The 25,356-nt window shown below is 42.5% G+C and overlaps 1 protein-coding gene and 1 non-coding gene across 42 annotated transcripts in view; one reads left to right on the top strand and one right to left on the bottom strand.

Moving 5' to 3' along the window:
* Positions 1-25,356, bottom strand: part of LOC100737336 (NBPF family member NBPF6-like) — a 117,506-nt gene that overhangs the window by 91,572 nt on the left and 578 nt on the right. For 37 of the 41 annotated variants that reach the window (XM_085023294.1, XM_085023288.1, XM_085023303.1 and 34 more), the window contains exon 1: positions 9,730-9,946. The exons of 1 other annotated variant lie outside the window; for it this stretch is intronic. The gene's annotated coding sequence lies outside the window, so the exon portion shown is untranslated. Of the gene's footprint in view, positions 1-9,729; positions 9,947-25,356 lie in introns of those variants that run through there. 3 more of the 41 variants (XM_085023298.1, XM_085023320.1, XM_085023322.1) reach the window with 1 other exon arrangement.
* TRNAQ-CUG (transfer RNA glutamine (anticodon CUG)) lies at positions 10,015-10,086 on the top strand. The gene has a single exon. It is a non-coding gene; the product is annotated as a tRNA-Gln (tRNA).

Here is a 25,356-nt window from a genome sequence, read left to right as displayed (position 1 = left end):
CTTTCAAACATACACTGTACCTTTGCTTAAATTATTAAAGAAAAGGGCATGTTGATCAGAAGTGAAGAATGTCCATGTTAAAAATATGGAGTTCCCCTTGTGGCTCAGCAGTAACGAACCCAACTAGTATCCATGAGTTCGATCCCTGGCCCTCCTTGGTGGGTTAGGGATCTGGCACTGCTATGAGCTGTGGTGTAGGCTGCAGACTCGGCTTGGATCTGGCATTGCTGTGGCTGTGGTGTAGGCTGGCAGGTGCAGCTCCAATGCAACCCTTAGCCTGGAAATTTCCATATGCAACAGGTGCAGCCTTTCTAAATAAATAAATAAAGACTAAATGTTTATCAGTACACCAATGCTGGTACTCCTCTGATGATAAAGACCCCCTTCCCAGGTGCAAAGCCATGCTGACTTGCTGTGTACATGCTGACTTGCTGTGTACAGGCTGATCTGTATGGGTTGTTTTTTCCCTTGAAATGTACCTCGGACTTCTTTAAGGTCCTTTGTTCTGATAAGATATAAAACTGCTGGAAACCATGCTTCTCGGGAGCAGTTTCTCAGAGTAATCTGGATGCAGGTTTCTAGGCTACCCCTCAATTTGGCTCAAATAAAACTCTTTTCTTACTATAGATCGGTTACTCATTATTTTCATTGGCAAGACGCAATAGCAGACAAGTTATTTAATCTCTTTGAGTCTAATTATCCTATTTTACAAAATAGAGACTATAACATTACATATAGAGCTTTTGGATGATTTCAAATGTGTATGTGCTTGTGTGTGTGGGTGTGGGGCGGGGGAGAGAGAAAGAGAAAGTGAGACAGATACACTACTAAGTTCAGGGTCTGAGAAGTCACTCAGGGAATGTGAATACCCTATTCTCCAATCTTTGCAGATCTTGGGATCATTTACAACAAAATCACATGAGGAACTTGTTAAGACTCTCTGGACATAGGCAAAGGGCACAGGACTCTTTTCTGCACATTTCCTAGATAATTCTTATACAACCACTGAAGAAGCAAAGTTAATAGGTAATTCAAAAATCTGAAGAGTTATCTCCTTGATAATCAATGATTAGCTCAGCCCCTAAATTAGATCTCTCAGGATCCTACAGTCTCAAACAGGGAGCACAGTGATTGGTGTGACAGTAAGGAAGAATGCTTTGAAACATGGGAATGGAGAACAGAATAACTAGGACAGGGTATCTTATTAAGAAGGAAGAAATGACAAGTGTTGAAATCATACTGGGGTGAAGACGGGATAGAAAGATGCATATACATTGTTTAAGATAGTCAATACTACAGTTTATGTTTGGGGTAAAAACCCCACAATTTTCACGATATAGACTATAAAAAGCAAAACTCAATGTTAACTCCTTGATAGGTAAGGCTGTGCATTAGAGGATTCTATATTTTGTATTATCAGAGACCCTCAAGGCTGTGGGAAAAATTAAACAAACTGGTGTTTCAGGTCAGTAATTCTGGGAAATAAAGAAAATAATCCATCATAATGTCTTGATACGGTTCAATTGGTTCAATTGCAGGTTTGAATGCAGGAACAAACATGCATTTCACTTGTCCAAAATATCACACGCCTAAGTTTGTTTAGCACTTAATCCAGGCAAACCATTTAATGACGATTTAAGGATAAAAAGGACTGGCATTAAGAATGATGACATACCATAAACCACCCCAACAAAAAAATGGGCAGACGATCTACACAGACAATTCTCCAGAAAACACACGAAAAGATGTTCAACGTCACTCATCATCAGAGAGATGCAAATCAAAACCACTCTGAGGTACCACCTTACACCACCCAGAAGGGCCATCATCCAAAAGTCTACAAACAATAAGTGCTGGAGAGGGTCTGGAGAAAAAAGAACCCTGTCACACTGTTGGTGGGAATGTAAACTGGTGCAACCACTGTGGAAAATGCTATGGAGATTCCTCAGAAAACTAAACATAGAACTACCATTTGATCCAGCAATCCCACTCCTGGGCATCTATCCAGAGAAAACCATGACTTGAAAAGACACATGTACTCCAATGTTCAAGGCAGCATTATTTGCTACAGCCGAGACATGGAAGCAACCTAAATGTCCATCGACAGAGGAGTGGATCCAGAAGACGTGGTACACATACACAATGGAATATTACTCAGCCATGAAAAGGAAAGAAATGATGGCATTTGCAGCAACATGGATGGACCTAGAAATTACCATGCTAAGTGAAATCAGTCAGACAATGAGACACCAACATCAAATGCTATCACTGACACTGGAATCTAAAAAAAAAAATGACTCAATAAACTTCTTTGCAGAACAAATACTGACTCACAGACTTTGAAAAACTTATGGTTTCCAAATGAGACAGGTTGGGGGGCGGGGGGATGCACTGAGGGTTTGGGATGGAAATGCTATGAAATTTGGTTGTGATGATTGTTGTACACCTATAAATGTAATAATTTATTAAGAAGAAAAGAATGATGACATAAAAAATGACCATAAGATTATACTTTAAAAAATTCTCCAGAGAAAGTAGTGCACAGATGCCTCTAGATTCTGGAAAGATGACAAAGGTCCAAGAGCTTTGAGAAGAAGATGTGAGATAAAATCAGAAACATTAAAAAAGAAAATTCCTGAAACAGTGGGCAAATGGTAGAAGTCTGAGTTCATTAATTTCCTATGGTTGGTGATGATATTTAGATAACAGGTGAAGAGTTGATGAGTGCAGCCCCAGGCTGTGGTCAGTATGCCTTGGCATTATTTTCCCTTCAGGAGTTGAATTCTTCTGGCAATCACAGAATCAAAATCTGAAGCCAGGGAAAGATATAATGATGCAATACAGCTATGTGACCTAATTTTACAAGAAGATCCAGCTGATGCTGCCGTAAAATTGAAATTCAAAAAGCCCCAGGGGAAGTGTGGGAAGCTGTTCAGGATTAACATGAAGAAGAACTTGTTGGGGACCAAGAAGTACAGCATGAACTTGTAGAACTATACACATGCAAAGAAGCCGTTACTTTAGAGGAACTTGTGGTGACAAATCCACACAATACACTCTGTCAGATCTAGGAATGCTGTCAGTAGGATGCCAAAGTTAAATATACCCAAGGTAGACTTGAAAATCTTGACTTTTCAGGAAAGTATGTTGATAGACACTGAAACCATTCAACAGAAATATAAGAGTTTTGTTTAGGCTTAAGTGTATGCAAGTTATATTGCTTCTGATCCAAAAGCAAACACAAACAATGGAAAAGAACAACAAGAAATACATTCACTGGGCAGCTCAGTCAACAAAGTTGATCAGTTTACAGGATGAAATAAGGACACCAAATATTCCCTTTAATCAGTTGAAGACATGTTAGGAACATTGTGAATCACTCAGTCATATGATTTTCGTAAGCACTTCCATGTTAGATTTCACAAATGCTCAGTTGAATTTATTGGCCTGTAATTTACTAAATACCTAAAGCTATTTATACTAAATCTGTGCTAATGAGCGGCTGTATGTGAGCGGAGAAAAGGGGATGGGGGAGGGAGAGAAAACACCATTTTATCTGGATGCCCCCAAGAATGAATGCTCTCAACTCCCTATGTCAGCAAAGATGACTCATAACTTAATGGCTTAAGTGGTACAAGTCTCAGGATGATCACTGATCAAATTCTCATTATTTTGTGTATATTTCTATAGACCAGAGCACTCCTGGCCTTACTGAGATTGTTGGTTATGATAAAGAATTATCCAGAGCCACTCAGTCTTTTCATACACAGTGATTTTTGCTTTTCCCATCCACGATGTCCCTTTTAGAAACTAGAGATTAGAAATTGAGGCTTCTGAAAGAAATATCAAAAGGGCCTCTGTAAAAGACTGTACTGGGTCTCTCTGTACAAATTGTAATGAAATATTATTTAAATGGCATTTGATGATACCTGAGTCTTTGGATTAGTGAAAAGACATCCTATGGAAGTCTTACTATACACTATAAGCTAATTAAGCACTAAGAAATTCTCAGAATACTGATTCCATAGAAGAGAATGTATACTGATTGGCCTACAAAACTATTTAGCATAATGTAACAATGGCGAAATATAATGGAAAGTGCTTTTATTAAATTCCTTTTACTTTTCATGATCTGGTAGTTACTTACAAATATTCAATAAGAGGAAAAAGAAGATGGCGGAATAGAAGGACTGGAGCTCAACTTCTCTCCTAAAAACAACAACCTTCACAACTAAAGACTGAGCACTCTTCACCCAAATGGACCGGAAACCTTAAAATAGACACCCTACTCCAGAAGAAAAAGAGGAGGACACATCAAGAGATAGGAGGGGCGATTTCACGATATAAACAACCCCATACCTCCCTGGGGGGAAGCTCCACAGACTGGAATCTAATTGCTTCACAGAGACTCACCTACAGGAGTGAGAGTTCTGAGCCCCACATCAAACTCTCACGGGTGGGGATCTGGCACGGGGAGAAAGAGCCCTGGAGCATCTGGCATTGAAGGCCAGTGGGGCTTGTGCGCAAGAGCTCCACCAGACTGGGGGAAACGGAGACCCCAATCTTAAAAGGCGCACACAGACTTTCACGTGCACTGAGTCCCAGGGCAAAGCAAAGACTCCAAGGGAATCTGGGTCAAACCTGACTGCAGTTCTTGGAGGACATCCTGGGAAAACAGGGGTGAACGTGGCTTGTTCTGAGGGAAGGACATTGAAAGCAAAGCGCTTGGGAATATTCAGCAGCAGTGCCTTTCTCTGGAGGTGGCCATTTTGGGAAAATCTGGCCCCACCCATCAGTCAGCTGCTGAGAAGCCCCAGGGCAAACAACAACCCAGGTGGGATCACAGCCCCACCTCTCAGTAAACAGGCTACCTAAAGACCCCTCAGGCACACAGCTGCCTCTACTCCCAACCAGAGACTAAGCCCCACCCACCAGAGGGATTACAATAAGCTCCTCCTACCAGTGGGCAGGCATCAGCCCCTCCCATCAGGAAGCCTACACCAAGCCCCCCATACCAACTTCAGCCACAGGGGGGCAGACATCAGAAGTAGGAGAGGCTACAAATCTATTTTCTGTAAGAAGGTCACCACACCCAAAACCTATAAAAATGAAAAGACAGAGAACTATAACTCAGATCAGGGAGAAAGGAAAAACCCCAGAAAATCAGCTAAGCGAGGAGGAGATTCTCAGCCTCCAGGAAAAAGACTTTAGACTGTTGATGCTGAAGAAGATGCAAGACATTGGAAATAAACTGGAGGCAAGGATGGATAACTTCCAGGAAAAACTGACCAAAGAGATACAAGATATAAAACTTCAACAAGAAGAGATGCAAAATACAATAACTGAAATAAAAACGTCACTAGAAGCAGCTAACAGCAGAACACACGAGGCAGAAGAACGAATAAGCGAGGTGGAGGACAGATTAGTGGAAATTACGGATGCAGAACAGAAAAGAGAAAAAAGACTGAAAACAAATGAAGAGAGTCTCAGAGAACTCTGGGACAACGTGAAACGCACCAACATCCGTATTATAGGGGTGCCAGAAGGAGAAGAGAGAGAGAAGGGGACAGAAAAAATATTCCAAGAGATACTAGCCGAAAACTTCCCTAACATGGGGAAGGAATCACTCACTCAAATCCAGGAAGCACAAGGAGTACCATACAAAATAAACCCAAGCAGGAACACCCCAACACACATACTAATCAAACGGACCAAAATTAAAGACAAAGAGAAAATCTTGAAAGCAGCCAGGGAAAAGAAACAAATCACATACAAGGGAACCCCGATAAGGCTACTGGCGCATTTCTCAGCAGAAACTCTGAAGGCCAGAAGGGAGTGGCATGATATACTCAACGTGATGAAAGGAAAACACCTCCAACCAAGATGACTCTACCCAGCAAGGCTCTCATTCAGATGTGAAGGAGAAATCAAAACCTTCACAGATAAGCAAAAGCTGAGAGAATTCAGCAACACGAAACCAGCCTTACAACAAATACGAAAGGAACTTCTCTAGGCAGAAAAGAACAAGAGAAGAAGGAAAGGAAAAAGAGCAGCAAAAACAAATCCAAAGCAATTAATAAAATGGCACTAAGAACATACATATCAATGATTACCTTAAATGTTAATGGACTAAACACCCCAACCAAAAGACACAGACTGGCTGAATGGATACAAAAACAAGGCCCATATATCTGCTGTCTTCAAGAGACCCACTTCACTTCTAGGGACACATACAAATTGAAAGGGAGAGGACGGAAGAAAATATTTCACCCAAACAGGGATCAAAAGAAAGCTGGAGTAGCAATACTCATATCAGACAAAATCGACTTTAAGATGAAGAATATTTTCAGGGACAAAGAAGGACATTACATAATCATCAAAGGATCAATCCAAGAAGATGATATAACAATTTTAAATATCTACACACCCAACACAGGTTCACCACCATATATAAGGCAACTGCTAGCAACCTTAAAAGGACAAATCTACAATAACACAATCATAGTGGGGGACTTTAACACCCCACTTACAGCAATGGACAGATCAACCAGACAGAAAATCAATAAGGAAACACAGGCCCTGAATGAAGCATTAAACCAGATGGACTTAATAGATATTTATAGGACATTCCATCCAAAAGCAACAGAATACGCATTCTTCTCAAGTGCACATGGAACATTCTCTAAGATTGAGCATATCCTGGGCTACAGATCCAACCTCAGTAACTTTAAGAAAATTGAAATCATATCAAGCATCTTTTGCGACCACAACGCTATACGACTGGAAATCAACAGCAAGAAAAAAACGGCAAAAAACACAAACACGTGGAGACTCAACAACATGCTACTAAACAACCAATGGATCACTGAAGAAATCAAAGAGGAAATTAAAAAATACCTGGCAGCAAATGACAGCAAAGATACGACACTCCAAAACCTATGGGATGCAGCAAAGGCCGTTCCAAGAGGAAAGTTTATAGCAATACAAGCCCACCTCAGGAAACAAGAACAAGCCCAAATAAACAAGCTAACCTTACATCTAAAGCAGCTCGAGAGAGAAGAACAGACAAGACCTAAAGTTCGTAGAAGGAAAGAAATCATAAAGATCAGAGCAGAAATCAATGAAATAGAAACAAAGAAAGCCATAGAAAAGATCAATGACATGAAAAGCTGGTGCTTTGAAAAGATCAACAAAATTGATAAACCCCTAGCCAGACTTAGCAAGCAAAAAAGAGAGAGGACTCAAATCAATAAAATTAGAAATGAAAAAGGAGAAATAACAACGGACATCACAGAAATACAAAGGATCATAAGAGACTACGATATGCAACTATACGCCAATAAAATGGAAAACCTAGAAGAAATAGACAAATTCTTAGAAAAGTACCATCTTCCAAGACTAAACCAAGATGAAATAGAAAAGATGAATGGACCCATCACAAGAACTGAAACTGAAACTGTGATGAAAAAACTTCCAACAAACAAAAGTCCAGGACCAGATGGCTTCACAGGCGAATTCCATCAAACATTTAGAGAAGAGCTAACACCTCTCCTTCTGAAACTATTGCAAAAAATCCCAGAGGAAGGGATACTCCCAACCTCATTCTATGAGGCCACCATCACCCTGGTACCAAAACCAGACAAAGACTCCACAACAAAAGAAAACTATAGGCCAATTTCACGGATAAACAGCGATGCAAAAATCCTCAACAAAATACTAGCAAACCGCATCCAACAATACATTAGAAGGATTGTACATCATGATCAAGTGGGATTTCTCCCAGGGATGCAAGGGTTCTTCAATATCCGCAAATCCATCAGTGTGATACACCACATTAACAAACTGAAGAATCAAAGTCCAATCTAACACCATAAAGTTCTTCCTCAGTTTTTCCCATTTCCTATTTTTGTCCTTCTCCTCCCAAGCTGCTAACCTTGACTCCTGACAATATTAATGTTTTCACTGATTTGCTCTAGCTTACAATACACACAAAACATAATTATTATACCAATTCTACGACCAATGGTTAAACCCACTAGATAAAGTTCAAGATGTCGTTAGGATGTACTCCACTGTGAGTAATTCAAAATGCACTTGACTTAATCATATTCTATGTGGTTCTCTTACCTTTCTATTGGTTTGTCTTTGTAGGACTGCACCGGCGGCATATGGAGGTTCCAGACTAGGGAATCCCAGCGGTAGCTACTGGCCTACGCCATAGGCACACCACATATGCCAGATTCCAGCTGCATCTGCAACCTATACCACAACTCAAGGCAACACGGGATCCTTACCCCACTGAGCAAGGCCAGGGATAGGACCTGTGTCCTCATGGTTCGGCAGAGCTACCATGGGAATCCCAGTTATAGTATCATTTGATATGTACTTATATTCATTTGTTCTACTTTTATTTTTCAGGTTTTTTTGTTTGGTTTGTCTTTTTTAAGGCTGCACCCGGGGCATATGGAAGTTCCCAGGCTTGGGATCCAATCAGAGCTGCAGCTGCCGACCTACACCACAGCTCACAGCAACGCTGGATCCTTAGCCCACTGAGAAGGGCCTGGGATCCAACCCGTGCCCTCATGGATACTAGTCGGGTTGGTTACTGCTGAGCCACCATGGGGAACTTCTTATTTTTCAGTTTTCAGTTTAGCTTTTTCATCCTCTTTTGGAACATGTACAATAGTGACATGACTTTAAAAATGAAAATTGTATTACGATACACTTAGAAAAAAGCCCCTTCTGGAGTTCCCGTGGTGGCGCAGTGGTTAACGAATCCGACTAGGAACCATGAGGTTGCGGGTTCGGTCCCTGCCCTTGCTCAGTGGGTTAAGGATCCGGTGTTGCCGTGAGCTGTGGCGTAGGTTGCAGACGCGGCTCAGATCCCGCGTTGCTGTGGCTCTGGCGTAGGCCGGTGGCTACAGCTCCGATTCGACCCCTAGCCTGGGAACCTCCATATGCCGCGAGAGCGGCCCAAGAAATGGCAAAAAGACAAAAAAAAAAAAAAAAAAAAAAAAAAAAGAAAATAGCCTCTTCTATCTCTTCATCTTAGACTGAGTATGGCCCAGGGTTGTCTGACTATTCTGGCAACTACTGCACCCCACTACTGTGCGCGGTACCCCACTATCCATCCACAAGGGGCCCATAAGGGGAACTTTTTCCCAATTGAAGCCCTAAAAGAGAATAATGCTGGCGGTTCAATGACGTCGGATTTGACCAACCAGCCAGGAGCTGCGCGGAACCCAAGTTTCCTAACTTCGGAGTCACCCCAGCCCCAGGACGGTATGGGGCGGGCAGAAGTCTCGCGCTGTCGGGGCCTCAAGCTCTGGCTGTGGACGCTGGGCTACTGTCTCCATCAAAGAACCCCCAGATGGTCCTGACCTGAGAGGCACTCGGGCTTCTCTCGTTGATGGAAAATGTTCCTCACCTTCCGGTCAGACTGTGGCCGCTCTTCCCCACGGTCTGATAGCCTGTGCTGTGTACCGGGGCGGGAGAAGGGAAAGTGAAGAGGAGTGGTAGTGAAGGGGATGAAGGAAGCGGGAAGGAGGAGGAGGAGGACAGCATGGAACCCGGGGAGGAGAGAGGGGGATCGAGAACCGAGTGGGGGGACGAGAGAGGGGTCACCAGAAAGTCCCAGGGGCTGTTCTGAGGAAGTTCAGAGTTCTCAGGGCAGTGGGAAGAGGACAGTTACAAAGGAGAAAGGAATTTTTCTTCCGGCGGAAATCCTACCTCAGGGCAGAACATTCTAGAAATGCCGCAGAGCAGACAGACCTGGGGGAGGCCCGAAAGCCCTGCCCTGTCGCCGACCCCAATGGATTTCTTCTCATCCTCGAGGTTCAACTCTGAAGGGCGGCCGAGGGCGGGCGATGCCGGCCCCTCCCGGCGTGGTCGCGGAGGAAGCGAGCTGGGGGCGGCCGAGGAGCGCGCCGGGCGGGAGGCGGGGCCTGGGCCCGGCCCGGGCCCGCGGGGCTGCGTGGGGCCTGGCTCAGCAGCGGGACCCAGTGAACTATGGGCGGTTCCATGGTGTAATGGTGAGCACTCTGGACTCTGAATCCAGTGATCCGAGTGCGAGTCTCGGTGGGACCTTGTCCTTGAGATGAGGTCCAGCTGTCTTTTTCTGCGCAGCCGGAATTCAGTCTCCTCCCCAGAAGAACTCGCGCTTCAAAGGTGCGCTGAGTGGACATGCTTTCCCTTCCTAGAGGGCCCCTCTGCCCGGCTTTCAGACTGCACGGTCTGGGTCCTGGGAAGGGGGCTCCGCGACACCCCCAACCCCACCTCCGGCTGGGGCCCTCCAGCTCCTGCCGCCGTAGGCCCATCGCAGCCGCGTTCCCAGGGTTTGGCCGCCTCCTGCTCAGGGGTCAGAGTCCCAGAAACTGGCAGACCACACGGACGTGGAGGGCAGGGGAAGTGGGACGAGCCCGGGGTGTTCTCGCTGGACCCGGCAGGCTCTGCCGGGCGCTGGCATCCAAGGCGCAGCTGTCAAGGGGCACGGCGACGGAGCCAGTGCCACCTGCTGGTCGGGTCACCCTGGGTCTCCCGGGTAAAACGTAGAGGCTGCGCCCACTGAATCCCGCACCGAGAGGGCGCTTCACACCGCGCGCCTTGTAACTGTACGGATGTCTTGTTTCTACACAGGTAGAAAATAGTGCAATGATGAAATAGCGTTTCTGAGCTCATTCTTGGGGTGGTGAGACTAACTTTCTGACTCATGGGTTCAAGCAGAAGGTTGGATGTATTTCATTTTATTTTCCTTTGTCCTTTCCTACGGTTACCAATAGAATCTCAAGCTTCTGAGTTCTGTTGAGACCACTAGGAGCCACAGTTGTCCTAAACTTTGTACTTGGGTCTGGGGTTGAAGAGTTTTAACTAGGGACCCCACCCCCACCCCCACCCCCACCCCCGCCGCCGCCGCCGCCGCCCCGGGCGCGCCAGCTGGAAAGGCAGCTACTGTGCCTGTCAGCTGCTTTGCTTGCTGCACACCACCCTTCTTGTAATCTTGTAGCAACTTCGTGCCTTGGGGTCCTTGTTTCAGTTTCGTAGGCAGGAACACTGCTGCCTAAAGGGAGAGGTCCGGGGCTACCTGCATAGGAAAACCTCGAGGTCTGTATTGTGTAAAAGTTACCCAAAACAATGACTCGGTGCTCAGACTCTGGAGGTGACTCCTCTGAGCCTGCAAGGGTGCTGTTCTGTATCTTCTGGTGCCATTTGTATCTTTCGGCTGCCACAATTTCTTCAACAGGGTAATCTCCTTAAACCCTAAACCCTGCTCCCCAGAAAGCGATCCCTGCTTAGAGAGTCCTTGTCCTTAACCCACGGCAGCAAGGTCTGGGCTCCTAAGGAGGGGAAAGTGAGATGAGCCAGAGAAGCTTTGAGGGTCAAGTCCTGAACTCGCAAGGCTCCCCCTGCAACCTTCTGGATTCCGCTCCAAGAAGACACCACTGAAAAAGGTCATGACTTTTTCCTTCTATTCATAGAAAATTTTACTGGAAAGGTCTGAAGGCCCTTCTTACCTAAAGTGTCTTCTGCCACCAAAGAGCATCGATTCACCCAAGAATATTTTCTACCTAGAAAGCCTGAAGCTGCTCCACATTGATTTTCACTGCATTTCCTTTTGCTTTTTGTGGGGATACTGTAGGTTAGGTAAATCCTTTGTAATGTGTGGTGGCTAAATTAGGCACACTGTTGGTTTCCTTAAAGTTAGCTGGCAGGTACCCCCTCCTCCCCACTCCCCCTTCTCTTCCCTTGCAGACTGTTCACCTGCAGGGCCTGAGGAAGTTCAGAACACACAAGTCAAGTTCTGCTGCTGGAGGTTCCATCATCGGTGATGTGCACATCCAGGAATTCGAGGTTTGTCCAGCAGACCGTGTAAAGGAAGACTTCATGGAGGTGATCAACATGCTTCTCCACAGCAAGCCAGACAATTCTTCCCCTAATCCTTCATTCAGGTCCTCTACCTCCTCTCCTTAAGGAACATTTAGTCCTTATTTAATTTTTAGTTTTTAAATGAAATTTCAAGTTTGTAAGTAGGCCTTATCCCCTCTGTATCTGCCAATATCTCCAGCTGCCAATGCATTAGGCATCCTGGATCTCCATCATATTCCTATGTCGTGCCTGGAGTTTTTTCTCTGCCTCAGAGAGAAGACATCCCTTCCTTTCTCTGGCCCATCAAAACTGCCCTAGCTCAGACCAGTACAGGCCCCTCACTAGTCTTACCACCCGCCTCCTCCTCATATCTCTTTGGGAGAGGCAGAGTCCACTTTGCCTACAGACCCTCCTCTGTCTCCAAAGTTGCGGCTCTAGCACTTTGTTATATTCCATTATTAATTCTGGCAGGTTTTTGGGGGGTAGATTCCTTAGGATTTTCTACACACACAATTATGTCAAAGATAGGTTTTACTTTTCCTTATCTTTAAGGCTTTTACTTAATTTTCTTGCCTTAAGGCTTTGGCCAGACTTCTGATGCAATGTCAGAAAGAAGTGATGAGAACTACTATCTTTTCCTTTTCTCCAGTGTTCGGAAGATGGTGTTCAGGCTTTCACCATTAGATATAAAGTTAGCTGTAGGCTGTTCATAGATGCCCTTCATCAGATTAAGGTATTTTCCTTCTATTTCTAATTTACGTAGAACTTTGAACATGAGTGGGTGTTGAATTTTGTGAAATATTATTTTTTCCATTTATTAGAATGATCAAGAATTTTTAACCTTAATTTTCTTTCTTTTTTCTTTTTTTTTTTTTTTTTTTTTTTGTCTTTGCTATTTCTTTGGGCCACTCCCGCGGCATATGGAGGTTCCCAGGCTAGGGGTCGAATCGGAGCTGTAGCCACCGGCCTACGCCAGAGCCACAGCAACACGGGATCCGAGCCACGTCTGCAACCTACGCCACAGCTCACGGCAACACCGGATCCTTAACCCACTGAGCAAGGGCAGGGACCGAACCCGCAACCTCATGGTTCCTAGTCGGATTCGTTAACCACTGCGCCACGACGGGAACTCCTTAATTTTCTTAATGTTATTAATTACATGTTACTATTCTATTGTTAAAAGTAATGTTACATTCCTAAGATACACCCGACTTGGTCTCGATGTATTATCCTTTCTATACATTATTAGTTTTAGCTTGCTAATAACTTGTGGTGGTTTTTGTATCTGTGTTCATAATATTAATTTGTAATTTTCTTACCTTGAAATGTCCTTTTGCAGCTGTTTTGGAACGAGATCCTACTGGTCTCACAAATGAGTTTGGTAGTGTAATCTTCTCTTCCATATTATCTGACAGGCTTTGTGTTAAGATTGTTATTTTTTCTTCCTTAAATGTTTGATAGAATTCACCAGTGAAGGCATATGGGCCTAGAGTCTACTTTGTAAGAAGACAAAATTATGTATTCGATTACTTTCCCACATATAGACCTCTCCAGATTTTCCATTTCTTTGTGATTAACTTTGTAATTTCTTTTTCCAGACATTTGTACATCTAAGTTGCAAGGTTTATTCTCCTAAATGGTTTTCATAATATATCCTTACAATAGGATACAATAAGCAATATCTTATTGTAGTAGCTTAGGACCTGTGGTGATATCCTCCTTTATTTCCTGATACTGCTTATTTCTCTCTCTCTCTCCCTCCCTCCCCCTCTTTCTTAGTTTGTCTTGCTAAATTTATTAATTTTTTTCAAAAACTTCTCTTCTGCTTCCGTTGTTTTCTTTTATTGTTTCAGCATTTTGTGTTTTATTTATTTCAGTTTCTACCTTTATTATTTCCTTCCTTCTACTTACTTTGGTTTATTTCCCTCTTCTTTTCCCAACTTCTCATGGTAGAAACAGAACATTGACTTTATTTTTCTAGTCTTTTCTTTTTCTTCTTCTTCTTCTTTTTTTTTTTTTTTTTTTTTTTTTTTTTTGGTGGAAGTTCCCTGGCTAGGAATCAGACCCACACCAGAGCAGTGACCCAAGCCATAGCAATGGCAATGCCAGATCCTTAACTGCTAGGCTACCAGGGAACTCCCTAGTCCTCTGTTCTCTTCTAATGTAAATTTGCAGAGATAGAAACACTCCAAGGACTTCTTATCAATTTTGATATGTTGCTTTTCATTTATCCCCCAGTTCCAAATAGTTTCTGATTGCCTTTGTAACTTTTTTAACCCCATAGATTTTTAAGAAATATATTACCTATTTCAAAATATTTTGATATTTTAAGGATTTTTAAAAATTGTTAATTTATAGTATAAATCTGTTGTGGTCAAAGTATATACTCTGAATAAAATCTTTTTTATACTTTATATACTCTGAATAAAATCTTGAATCTTTTGAGATTCATCTCATGGTCTAGATGTAGTTTATTTTAGTGAATCTTCCATGTAAACCTGAAAATAATATATACTCAGTAGCTGTTAGGTATAATGTTCTATAGATCTCAGTATTTCAAACTTGCATAGCTTTTCAGGTTTTGTTCTCTTGGTCTTCTTGTTTCATCAGTTACATCAGGATGCACATTTAAAACTCTTAACTATGATTACAGATTTCCTTTAATTCTGTCCATTTGTCTTCATATAATTTGAAACTTTTGTACTAGATGCATGTACATTTAGGAATTTTTGAAGCACCGACCACTTTATAATATGAAATGTCCTTCTTTATCTCTATTAATGCTCCTTGTCTTTAAATCTATTTTGCCAGTATGGTATTTGGTACTGTATTTGGTTAAGTTGGAACTGTGTTCCCTAGAATCTCTTTGCCTATGCAGTTCTGAGTTCAGGTTGGCTCAAAAAGAAACGAGACAAAAGAAGAACTTGTGTGAGCTTTAGAAACAGTTACTCCCTGAGGACTGTCACTGTTAGATATGGTGATAGATGAAGACATGCTGGTGAAGTCCAGCTTTCCCTTGCTGTCCTCCATTCTGTATCTAGATATTCCTGGTTGCTGGCCTACTGACCAATAGTAGCCCTGGGCCCATCACCAGACTTTTGGCTTCAGACTAAAAAAAGCAACAGCTTTCCGTATATTTCTATATCAGCTCTCTCCTTGCTGTCCCACTTTGGCAACTAGACAGACTTTCTTTCCAAGATTAACTCATTGGAGACTCTTCAGATCCTAAAACTCCACCTTTGGAGTTCCCTTGTGCCATAGCAGGTTAAGGATCCATTGTTGTCCCTGCAAGGGGTTTGACTTGCTGCTGTGGCACAGGTTCTATCCCTGGCCCAGAAACATCCACATGCCATGGGTGCAGTCAAAAACAAAAACAACAATAGCAACAACAACAACAACAACAAAAACCCTCTCCCTTTAAGATCTTCCCTTTCCCAACTCTTATTTTAATTCCTATAGTAAATAAAAACGGAGTTCCTGTCATAGCTCAGCGGAAATGAATCTGACTAGTATCCATGAGGATGCAGGTTCCATCTCTGGCCTCGCTCAGTGGGTTAAGGATCCGGCGTTGCCCTGAGCTGTGGTACAGGTCGAAGACATGGCTCAGATCCCGTGTTGCTGTGTCTGTGGTGTAGGCCAGCAGCTACAGCTCTGATTTGACCCCTAGCCTGAGAACCGTGAGTATGGCCCCAAAAAGACAAAAAAAAAAAAAAAAAAAAAAGATTATCTGAGAAGTTTAATAAAATACATAAACTCATGTTGACTAGGAAAAGAAAAAGAAAGCACACAAATTACCAACATAAGAAATGACATGGGATATCCCTGCCGACATCTAAATTATAAGGACATTTTACAAACTACCCTACACATATAAATTCAACAACCTTAATGAAGTAGATTGATTTCTTGAAAACCCAAGATAACCTGGGTAGTGAAATAATTATTACTGAAACTGCATTCATAATAAAACAGAAATCTCCAGGCCCAGATGGAGTCACCACCAGATTATTCTACCAAACGTTTAAGGACAGAGAATCACCAATTCTCCACAATCTGTTGCAGAAATTGAACAAGAAGCAACACTTCCTGACTGGTTTTGTGAAGCCAGAATTACCCTGATACCAAAATCAGACAGACATCCTCTAAAAACTATAGATCAATATCTACCATGAACATAGATGTAAAATTTGTAACAAAACATCAGCGAATCCAACCCGGCAATATATACAATGAATACATTACAGCTCAGTAAGGTTTATCTCAGGAATGCCAGGCTGGTTCAATATTAGGAAGTTAATTATTGTAATTCACCTTGCCAGTAGTCTGAAGACATAAAACCACACAATCGTATCAACTGATGTAGAAAAGGTATTTGACAATATGTAACATCCATGCAGGATAAAAACTCTCAGTAAATTAGAAGCAGAAGGAAATATCCTCAGCCTATAAAGAGTATCTACAAACAACCTTCACTTAACACCATACTTAGTTAGTAGTGAGACTGAATGTTCTCCCCCTAAGACTGGCAACAAGGCAAGAATGTCCACTCTCACTACTCCTGTCAACAATGTACTACAAGTGTTAACCAGGGTAATAAGGCATGAAAAATAAATAAAAGGCATGCAGGTTTTTTTTTCTTTTACGGCCCTACCAGCAGCATATGGCAACACTGTGGCAACACTGGTTCCTTTGACCCAGTGGGCAAGGCTGAGGATTGAACCCACACCTCCACAGCAACCTGAGCCACTGCAGATGGGTTCTTAATCCACTGTGCTTGCTGTACCATTTTCCATAGTGGTTGTACCAATATATATATTCCTACCAACAGTGTAGGAGGGTTAAAAAGGAAGTCAGTCTAGTATAGAGGTACGTTAGGAAACTACACAGAACTACCATATGACCCAGCAACCCCACTCTTGGGCATATATCTGGACAAAACCTTCCTTAAAAAAGACACATGCACCCACATGTTCAGCGCAGCCCTATTCACAATAGCCAAGACATGGAAACAACCCAAACGTCCATCGATAGATGATTGGACTAGGAAGATGTGGTATATATACACAATGGAATACCGCTTAGCCATAAAAACAACAAAATAATGCCATTTGCAGCAACATGGATGGAACTAGAGACTCTCATACTGAGTTAAGTAAGTCAGAAAGAAAAGGCAATTGCCATATGATATCACTTATATCCGGAATCTAATATATGGCAAAAATGAGACTTTCTGCAGAAAAGAAAATCATGGACTTGGAAAATAGACTTGTGGTTGCCAAGAGGGAGGGGGAGGGAGTGGGATGGATTGGGAATGTGGAGTTAACAGATGCCAACTATTGCCTTTGGAATGGATTAGCAATGAGATCCTGCTGTGTAGCACTGGGAACTATGTCCAGTCACTTATGATGGAGCATGATAATGTGAGAAAAAAGAATGTATACATGTATGTATAACTGGGTCACCATGCTGTATAGTAGAAAAAGAAATGTATTGGGGAACCAACAATTGATTACAATTAAAAAATAAAAACAATCTAATAACAAAAAAAAAAGGAAGTCTTAATATGTACAATAGCCTGTGGATGAATCTCAAAGTCGTTGTGATGCGTAAAAGAAGGCGGTCTCGAAAGATTACATACTATAGGAGTTCCTGCCATGGTGCAATGGGTTAAGTATCCAGTGCTGCCACAGCTGAGGCATAGGTTGCACCTGTGGCTGGACTGATCCCTGGCCTAGGATCAATATGCCGTGGGTGCAGCCCTCCCCCAAAAAGATTACATGCTATATACTTCCATTCTTAAGATAGTCTTAAAAAGAACTATAGTGATGAACAGATTAGTGGATGTCAGGGCTTATGTTTGCAGGGAGCTATGATGTCTACACATATGTTAAAACTGATGGAGAATTTTTACCAAAAGTAGGAAAAACTCAATTTCAACATACGATTAAAACATCTTCAGAAGTTGTACACTATGGACTGAGCAAGCTGGATGATGAAAAGCAGGGATTATGTCTTCTACCTATTAGTAGGTCAGTTGCCCAAACTTTTTGTAAGAATTTACTTTCTTTTTTTTCTTTTTTTTTTTTTTTTTTTTTTTTTTTTTTGTCTCTAGGGCTGCACCTGTGGCATATGGAGTTTCCCAGGCTAGGGGCCGAATTGGAGCTGCAGCTGCTGGCCTACGCCACAACCACAGCAACAATGGATCCCCAACACACTGAGCGAGGCCAGGGATCGAGCCCACGCCCTCATGGATACCTGGATTTGTTAACCACTGAGCCACGACAGCAACTCCAAGAATTTACTTTCTAAGACAATGCTGGATGCTTTTCTTCAGAGTTTTATGCATAAGTCAAACTTATCGGTTCCAGGTGCAGAGTTTCTGTGGTCACCTTTACTTCCTCACAGTCAGATCTTTAGGTGGTCTGGGCATAGGGGTGGGGGGATGCTGGCGCTTTGGTGCCAGGCAACTTGCTGTGTTCCCTCCAGGTTAGGCAGGTCTCCACTCCCAGCCCTGAGCTGAGGCTGGGAGTCCCACCAGGTGGGGGTCAAGAGCCTGACTCAACTGTTTGGGGTCTCCAGTTTCAAAGCAGGAAATCACAGAACATCACTGACTTTAATGGGGGTTTAAAAGAGGAAAACAGGGATTTCCCTTGTGGCACAGCAGGTTAAGGATCTAGTGATGACACTGCAGTGGCTCAGGGCCACTGCTCTGGTGTGGGTTCTGTCCCTGGCCTGGAACTTCCATATGCCATGGGCAAAGAAAAAAAAGAGAGAACGAGAGAGAGAGGAAAATAGCAGTAAGTTCGATAACTTCATAAGGATTCAAGTCAATGTTGCTGCAGTTGCAAAGCAGTTTTCTTTCAGTGGCTAGAGTTGGTGTCCCTCAGTTTTCTTTTCCCTTCTAGTCCCTTTGCCCTTTCTTTCTGATACTCCAGACTGCCCTCACTTCCACTCACTTTCTTCTCCTCTTCAGCTTTTCTCATCTACCATTCTCCCTGCCACAAGCCTCCACTAGGCTGAGGCCACCACAATGTCCAGGTGGGGAGTGACATCCTGGGCGGCATCCTCTAAACATTTCTGTGATCAGGACCTTGGCCCAGTTCTAAGTCAGCTGTGAGTATAAAGATTTTATTTATTTTTTGCCATATATTGTCCGATCATTTAAGAAATGTCCAGAATAGGCAAATCCACAGAGACAGAAAGTAGATTTGATTGCCAAGGGGCCGGGGGTGGGGGTGGGGGTGGGGGGAGTGTGGAATGGAGAGTGACTGGTAATGGGTGTGGGAGTTTCTTTTTGTGGTGATAAAATGTTCTGGAATTATGAAAAGATACATGCACCCCATGTTCATAAGCAGCCCTATCTACAATAGCCAAGACATGGGAATAGCCCAAATGTCCATGGACAGATGAATAGACAAAGAAGATGTGATATAGATAGATAGATAGATAGATAGATAGATACATAGATAGATAGATAGATAGATGTATATATATATAGATAGATAGATAGATGTACATACCTACATACATACACACATACACACACACATACACAATGGAATGCCACTTGCAGCAACATGGAAACTAGAAACCATCATACTAAGCTAAGCAAGCCAGAAAGAGAAAGACATACGTTATGGTATCACTTATATGTGTAATCTAAAACATGGCATAAATGAACTTAGCCATGAACACAGACTCATAGATATAGAAAAACAGACTTGTGGTTGCCAAGGCAGAAGGAGATAGGGGAGGGAAGGATGGGGAGTTTGCGATTAGCAAATGCAAACTATTATATATAGAATAAACAAACAACAAGGTCCTACTGTATAGCACAGGATGTTAACTATACTTAACATCCAGCAATAACCCAGAATGGAAATAATGGAAAAGAATATGAAAGAGAATGTATGTATGTATAACTGAATCACTCTGCTGTACAGCAGAAACCAACACAACATTGTAAATCAATCCTACTTCAATAAAATTTTGTTTAATGTTCTAGAATTAGACAGTGGTGATGGTTGAAAACTTTGTAAATAATAACAAACCACTGAATTTTACCTAATAAAACAGAAATAAGTAAAATTTTAAAACCGGGAAAAAATAACACTGACCTATCAGGCCATTGCCTGTTTAACCTGGACGTCAAATTGGCAGCTCCAGAGCAAACAAAATAAGGTCCAATCCATCATCTAGGGTGCACACCACAAAGACAAATATGGATACATAGTTCATTCTCTTATCAGGGTAACATGGCTCTGAAATGAGGACGGAGATAGAGTGAACGCTTCCGCATCCTAGCTGGAGATGCATCTCTCTGCTTTTTGAAAAACGACTGATCTTCCACTTAGAGAAACATCTCTTGCATCCCGTGGTCTCCTATAAGCACATGGAGCTGAGGATATTTGGAAAAAGTCACCGTGACAGATGCAAGCCTGGAGACACAGAGAAAGTGAGGCCCAGGCTAAAGAACGTCCACATCTGAGGACTGACTGGTGGTAAGCATCCTAATAACGCCCAAGACGCAGAAGCCCGCATTCATCTAACTGCCAAGGGCCAGCCTGACGGAGGCAGCAGCCAGGACTCCAAAGGCCTCAGCGCAAGAGCAGTTGAACACGCCCCAGAAGCGGCGCTGCATCGCTCGGGCCTGGAGGTACGGGTGGAATCCGGCTTCCGGGGAGGCAGCCTTGCACGCTCTGCCGCTTAGGCCCTGCAGCCCGGGTACCCGCCACCACTTCTCCGTGCGCCAGCCGCCAGGTATAGAGGTTTTAAGGAGCGGCCGCCTTTGAAAACCCTTTTATGTCTTCCCATTCTGGGGATTCCCTGGGATTAAAATCTAAGTCCACCGTGGAGTTCTTGGTGCCTCTCGCCTCTCCTCCAGACCCCTGCAGCGAATGCATTCTTTCACCGAACATTTACTGGGTGCCTAACAGTTGCCAGACAGGGTTCCAGGCGAGGCGTCGCATCCAGAGCAAAAGCAAGGTCGGGGCCCGGTGGATTCCTCCTCTAGAGGCATGGAGGCAGGCAGTGCGGTAGGGGCCCAGTAGATTCTGGTCTTCCACCCCCACCCCCCCGCGCCTGCGCACTGGCCCCCTGGGCTCTTTGGGAAGGGGCGGGGGAGGCGGGACTGGCGAGGAGCACCACAGGTGAAGCAGAGCGAAGATTTGGAAAATGAATGACTTCAGATAAAAGAGGCAGCAGTTTCACATGGGGACTTGTCATTTGATCATCACTGTCCTCCGCTCCTCTGGCTCCATGCCAGTGCCCAAACATGCCTAATCATATGACTCTTGGTCTCTATGCCTCCGGCTCCCCAAGCTTCTGAAGTGGGGATGGAGGCTAAGCAAAACAAAGGAGTTGATGTGGGTAGAGAACACTTCAGGTGCCGCTGTACAATTAGCTGATTATGTGTAATACATTTTTCCAGATTTATTGAGATGTCATTGACATAGAGCATTGTATAAGTTTAAGGTGTTTATCATCATGAATTGACTTACACACATTATGAAATTACCACAATAAGTTTAGTTAACATCCATCATCTGATACAGATAGAAAAAGATGGGTTTTTTTTCCCTTGTGATGAGACTTCCTAAGACCTACTCTCTTAATAACTTTCCAATGCAATGTTAACCAAAGTCATCGTGTTACACCTGACATCCCCAGTACCTATTTTATAACCAGTTTGCGCCTTATGAACACTTTGATTATGTATGCTATGATTGATTGGCAGCCCATTGGTACCCCAAGCAGGTGTCTCTGTGGTGTAACTGGTTAGAGTGTTGAGCAGTTGGCCAAAAGCTTGGTGATTTGAGCCCACCTGGCGATGGTTATATTTATGGGAAAGCTATTTTTCCATCTTTCCTTGGGATACCTGCTCCTTACCCTCAAGTTTCTCCTCTCAAGACTCTAGCCTTCCTCAGGTACGTCTAGCAAAGAATGCTGTCTTGGGCAAAAAGTCCATTTTAGAACTCCAGAGCCTATCTAACCCACACTCACCAAATATCTTCCCCTACTTTTCCAGAGGCTAGGTTTTTACAGCTTAGCATGTTTGGAACACTGGGAATCCCTAAAATGGAGAACAAGAGAACTCAGGTCACACCTGTGGTGAAGCCACAGGCTCTGGGCGGGAATCCGGATTGGTAGAACAAGTTACTTGACTTCTGTACCTTCATTGCTAATGTAAAATGAACCAAATGGAGTACTTGGGTTGTCCAAAGTTTAAATGCGGTTTTAAATGAGATGTGTAGGTAAAGCCCTGAGCCTAGTGCTTCTCCCATAGTAAATGTTCAGTACACATTGGCTGTTATCACTGCCATTGCCATCAGCGTTTTCATTATCTGCTTTGTTTAATTAGTATCCTTCTTGGAGTTTCTGTTGTGGCTCAGCAGGTTACAAACCCAACAAATATCCATGAGGATGTGGGTTCAATCCCTGGCCTTGCTCAGTGGGTTAAGGATCCGGCATTGCTGTGAGCTGTGGTGTAGGTCACAGATGTGACCTGAATCCCACATTGCTGTGGCTGTGGCATAGACTGGCAGCTTTGGCTCCCATTCAACCCCTTGCCTGGGAACTTACATATGCCACAGACGCTGCTCTAAAAAGTGAAAAAAAATTTATCATCCTTCTTGATATAAATAGATCATTATTCAAACATTTTCTAACTGATGGTCATGAAACTGGCTCCAGTATTTACTACTGCAAAAACTACTGCAGGGAACTGCCTTATACATAATCAGCCATCACTTGTCTGTTTCTCCATAGATTCCTGGAAATGGAATTGCCAGATCAACATATTTGCTCATTTCTGAGGACAACACAAACAGATGGAAACGTATATGTGTTAATGGATTGGAAGAATTGATACTGTTAAAATGACCATACTACCCAAGATAATCTACAGATTCAATGCAGTCCCTATCAAAATATCAAGGGAATTTTTCACAGAACTAGAACAAATAATTTCAATTTTGTATGGAAACACAAAAGACCCCAGATAGCCAAAGCAATCCTGAGAAAGAATAATAGAGCGGGAAGAATCACTCGCCTTGACTTCAGACTACACCAAAAAGCTATAGTAATCAAAACGGTATGGCACAAAACAGACACATACAGAGACCAATGGGACATAATAGAGAACCCAGAAATAATCCCGCACACTTATGGTCAATTAATCTACTAGAAGGCAAGAATATTCAAGGGAGAAAATACTGCCTCTTAAGTAGCGGTGCTGGGAAAACGGAACAATTACATGTAAAAGGATAAAATTAGAACATTTTCTCCCACTATATACAAAAATAAACTCGAACTGTACTAAAGAGTAAATGTAAGACCAGAAATCATAAAACGCCTCGAAGAAAATGTAGGTAGAACACTCCTTGACATAAATCATAGCAATATTTCTTTGGATCTGTCTCCTAGAGCAAAGGAAACAAATGCAAAAATAAACATATAGGACCAAAGTAGACTTCAAAGCTTTTGCACAGAAAGGAAACCATCAACGAAATGAAAAGACAGCCTACTGAATAGGAGAAAATATTTGCTAATGATACGACCAACAAGGTGTTAATATCCAAAATATATAAACAGCTCATTCAACTCAACATCAAAACAAATGAACAAAAATTTAAAAATGGGCAGAAGACCTGAATAAACATTTTTTCAAAGAGGACAAGCAGATGGCCGACAGGCATATAAAAAAATGCTCAGCATTGTTAATCATCAGGGAAATGCAAATCAAAATCATGATGTATCACCCCACACCTGTCAGAATGGCTATCATCAAAAAGAACACAAATAACAAATGTTGGCAAGGATGTGGAGAAAAGGACACCGTGGATGGGAAAGTAAAATGGTGCAGCCACTGTTTCTCAAACTAAAAAACTAAAAAGAGAACTACCACATGACCCAGCAATGTCACTCCTAAGTATGTATACAAACCAACAACAACAACAACAACAACAACAACAAAACCCCACTAATTCAAAAAGATAGATGCACCCCAAAATTCATAGCAGCATTATTTACAAATGCCAAGATATGAAAGCAACCTAAGCATCCCTCAACAGATGAATGGATAAAGAGGATGTGGTGTACACACACAGACACACACACACACACACACACACATGCATACACTCTGGAATACTACTTGGCCATTAAAAAGAATGAAATTTTGTCATTTGCAACAACAGGATTGACTTGGAGGGTATTATGATAAATGAATAAGTCAGACAGAGAAGGACAAATACTGTATGATATCACCTACATGTGGAATCTAAAAAATACAATAAACTAGGGAATATAACAAAAAGGAAACAGACTCACAGATATAGAGAAAAAAGTAGTGGTTACCAGTAGGAGAGAGAAGGAGGAGGGGAAAGATAAGGGTAGGGAATTAAGAGGTATAAACTATTATGTATAAAAGAAATAAGCTACAAGAATACATTGTACAATACAGGGAATATACCTAATATTCTATAACTATAAATGGAGTATAGCCTTTAAAAATTGAGGAGAGTTCCCGTTGTGGCTCAGTGGTAATGAGCCTGACTAGTATCCATGAGGATGTGGGTTTGATCCCCGGCCTTGCTCAGTGGGTTAAGGATCCGGCATGGCTGTGACCTGCGACTTGGATCTGGAGTTGCTGTGGCTGTGGTGCAGGCTGGCAGCTTCAGCTCCGATTTGACCCCTAGCCTGGGAACTTCCATAAGCTGTGGTTGTGGCCCTAAAAAAAAATTTTTTTTTAAAAATACTTGCTCATTTCTAATTTTGCTAGTTCTCACCTAATTACCCTGAAAAGAAGATGCAGCAGGTCATATTCCCAATGTTTTACAAGAATATTCTTTTCTCCACCATTTCGCCAAAGCTGGATAGTACTTACCTACCATTTCCTTGAACTTATTTTTGCCAGAATTTTTATGGACCAACAGTGGGAAGATGTTCCGTACATAGTACCAAACCCAGAATCCTTAAACTAAAAGAGTGATTATGGAGTTCCCATCTTGGCACAGTGGGAACGAATCCAGCTAGGAACCATGAGGTTGAGGCCTTGCTCAGTGAGTTAAAGATTTGGTGTTGCTGTGGGCTATGGTGCCGGTGTAGGCCAGCAGCAAGAGACAAAAAAAATAAATAAATAAATGAAAGAGTGATTAATATGATTACATAAAAATATATATTCAAGATGAAAATAATGAACTTTAAATAAACACACACACACACACACATATATACGGCAAAGGAATTATTTTGATTTAGGGTATATGTTTATCAGTTATATGTGCTCATAAATTTGTTTAGAAAAACAGCAATCCCCTGATGTACTCCCACAAATTTTCATCACATGTAACCAATGACTTGTTTATGCTCTTATTCCTAATTATTTCTAATCCTTGATTTTCAAATTTTAGGCATTGTTTCTTTCATTTACTCCTTACATCACTAACATACACACACTCACACACACACACACACACACACACACACACACCT

Source organism: Sus scrofa, chromosome 4, assembly GCF_054392235.1.
Source record: "Sus scrofa isolate SSC_HxYL_T2T_F1_AM1 chromosome 4, Sscrofa_HxYL_maternal_Yorkshire_Landrace_v2.0, whole genome shotgun sequence".
In the NCBI taxonomy this organism is placed as follows: Eukaryota; Metazoa; Chordata; class Mammalia; order Artiodactyla; family Suidae; genus Sus; species Sus scrofa.
Note: the sequence above shows the minus strand (reverse complement) of the source record. Positions and strands in the feature narration are given on the sequence as shown.